We start from the raw sequence: 2,581 nt of genomic DNA, 5'->3' as shown, positions 1-2,581 counted from the left end.
GTCCCTTGAAGAAATGCATTGTTGACATCAAGTTGGCGAATGGACCATCCTTGACGAACTGCAAGAGTGAGGACAATGCGAATGGTGACCGGTTTAACTACCGGACTGAATGTCTCTGTATATTCCCAACCAGGGCGTTGGTGAAAACCTTTGGCGACTAGACGAGCCTTGTACCGATCAATCGAGCCATCCGGGTGTCTTTTGATTCGAAAAACCCATTTGCAGCCAACCAAATTTTGAGTAGAGGACCGACTGACAAGTTCCCAAGTGTTGTTGCGGTGTAAGGCGTCAAACTCAGCTTGCATGGTTGAGCGCCAATCAGGGTCACGAAGAGCTTGGGTGATGGTGCTGGGCTCGAGTGGAGAAGAGGGTTGGACATGGAGGTTAAGCTTCTGGATGGGTTTGACAATGTTGTTTTTGGACCGGGTGATGATGCCTCTTCCATCGGTTTGGGGTATCCTGTTAGGGTTGACATTGGGTTGGGATGATGGCATGGAACATTGTGGGGATGGAGGTGATGAGGGGGATTCAAAGTGTTTAGTGGAGGGTTGGGTCGAAGTCGGGGGGAAAGATGAAGATGAAGGGGCAACCGAGATTTCCTCTGGTGGGTTTAGAGTGGTATTGACCATTGGTTGGTTTATGGGATGGAGTATGGAAAGCTGAAGTGGGCCTTGTTGTTGCTCTACATTCGGACTGGCTTGAGGTGCTAGGGAGCTATACGGGAATTCAGATTCAACGAACTTGACATGGCGAGAGGTGTAGATCCTTCCTGTGGTTGGATCGAGACATAAGTATGCATATTGATCCGCCGAGTAACCTACAAAAACACACATAACAGACTTTGGTGCAAGTTTATGGTTAGCATACGGTTTAATCCAGGGAAAACACAAACAACCAAAACACTTTAACTTATGATAATCCGGGCTAATGTTGAGTAATTTGGAATAAGGTGACTGGTACCCAAGAATTGGTGTTGGGAGACGATTTATGAGATAGGCGGCTGTTGTCATGGCGTGAGGCCAATATGTGAGGGGCAAACCTGAGTAGTGGAGAAGAGAGAGACCAGTTTCGGCAATGTGCCGATTCCGACATTCGAAAATTCCATTATGTTCAGGTGTATGAGGTGGGGTGGTGTGATGACTTATTCCATGAGTGCTTAAAAACGGACGAACACCAATATATTCACCACCATTATCCGTGTCAAGAATTTTGATGTTGCGATGAAAGAAATTTTCAACAAGCGACTTAAATTTGGGAAACAGAGTTTGCACATCAGATTTACGTTTTATCGGATATAGCCAAATATAACGAGTAAAATGATCAACAAACATGCAATAGTAGCGAAGACCATCAATGGATAAAACAGGGGAAGTCCATACATCAGAGAAAATTATTTCCAAAGGATAAGATGATTTAAGAGTGGATTCATTGAAAGGAAGTTTATGACTTTTATTAATTTGACATGAGTTGCAATCTGATTGCTGGAATTTATTTGAACCCAAAGAAAAATGCTGCTGAATAAATGTGAAGATAGAAGAGGAGGGATGCCCAAGTCTATGGTGCCATGAAGCAGAGGAGTCTGTGNGGACAGAGTGGACTGACGGAGAGTTGGCTGGCCAGAGATAGAGTCCATCCACACATGAGCCATTATGGGTTATTTGACCTNTCTGCAAGTTCTTAACATAAAAAGAGTTTGGCAAGAAAACAACAGCAGAGTTAGTTTGTTGGGTGAGTTGAGAGACATAAAGGATTTTATGTTGCATGGAAGGAACACACAAAGTGTGGGAGAGGGATAAATCATTAAGTAAAAGTGTTCCAGAATGAGTGATGTTTAAACCTGAACCGTTGCCCATAAACAATGAGTCTGGACCCGTGTACGGATGATGAAGCGCTAGATTGTCAAGATCATTGGTGACGTGATGCGTTGCTCCATTATCAACCAAAAAATTATTTTGAGAAGTGTCAACGGTTGCATTATGAACCTGAACCTGTCTAGGGTTAGCAGAGGAGGAACGAGGAGGCATCGGGACACCAGGGTGTTGCTGCTTGAAGGTGTGACACTGAGACAGAACATGGCCCTTGACATTGCACCATTGACACCGACCAAGAAACGGTTTGTGATTGCCAGGGCGTGAGGATGATGATGCAGAAAATTGTCTAGATCGAGTTTTATCATAATGGTTGGGTCGAGTCTGTGCATTCAAGATTGTCATGGGAGCAGGAACCTGTCGTTGAGCAGCAACAAGGGAGAGTTCTTGAATGAGAAGCTTCTCGAGGAGGTCATCAAAAAGAATTGGAGTGTCCCTTGCATTGACGCCGTCAATGACAGCTCTATAACCATCGTCGAGGCCACGCAAGACATGGTCAGTCATGTCTTCAACGGAGACATGAGAGCCGAGTGAGGCAAGGAGATCTGTAGTTTGCTTCAGAGAATGCATGTAGGTGGTGATGGACTGGGTACCTTTGGACGCCGTGTGGAGACGCTCCTTTAACTGCTTGAGGTGGCTACGAGATGCCTTGGCATAGGTGCGCTGGAGAAGAGTCCAGAGATCATGTGATGTCGTTGTTTGAGACACCAGGG

This window comes from Vigna radiata, unplaced genomic scaffold (assembly GCF_000741045.1).
Source record: "Vigna radiata var. radiata cultivar VC1973A unplaced genomic scaffold, Vradiata_ver6 scaffold_86, whole genome shotgun sequence".
Taxonomy (NCBI): Eukaryota; Viridiplantae; Streptophyta; class Magnoliopsida; order Fabales; family Fabaceae; genus Vigna; species Vigna radiata.
This window is presented reverse-complemented; position numbering follows the sequence as displayed.